This window comes from Sinocyclocheilus grahami, unplaced genomic scaffold (assembly GCF_001515645.1).
Source record: "Sinocyclocheilus grahami isolate Dianchi unplaced genomic scaffold, SAMN03320097.WGS_v1.1 scaffold28.1, whole genome shotgun sequence".
NCBI lineage: Eukaryota > Metazoa > Chordata > Actinopteri > Cypriniformes > Cyprinidae > Sinocyclocheilus > Sinocyclocheilus grahami.
In genome coordinates, this window is record NW_015505207.1 from 1,443,020 (window position 1) to 1,443,547 (window position 528).

The following is a 528-nucleotide window of genomic DNA, read 5'->3' on the forward strand; positions in this document are numbered from 1 at the left end:
GCCCCGCCCCCACTCGTCACATACCCCCATCGCCCCTCGCAGCCCGGGGGGTAGCTCTACTCCCCCCCTCCCCACTCCGGGGGAGCCGATCACGGTGGCCGCAGCTTACCTGGGGGTAAGGACAGACAGACGAGGCAAGAGAAAAGGAGACGGAAGGATGAGGAGAGACAGATATGAGAGAGGGGAGAGAGAAAAAAAAAAAAAAAAAGATCAGTCTGGTTCCCGGACACACTGCAGCTTGGTCCTAAACCGGCTGAGAGGCTCTCACTCGCGGTGCCATGCGATGGTACTGGACATCGTTGGTGGACGGCCCACCGCTCCTCCGCCTCCTGGCGGACGGCAATGGCTCCTCCTATTGAGGGCAGCCGGCAGCGAATCCCCTGTTCCCTGCTCCTCCCCAATCATGGCGGATGGAAGCAGGCTCCGGCCTCCTGGTGAACGGGGCCGACTCCTCCGCTCCCTCTCGGACGGAAGCCACCCCTCCTCGACCCAGGAGCGCGGCAGCGAGCTCTCCGTCCCACCTCGTCT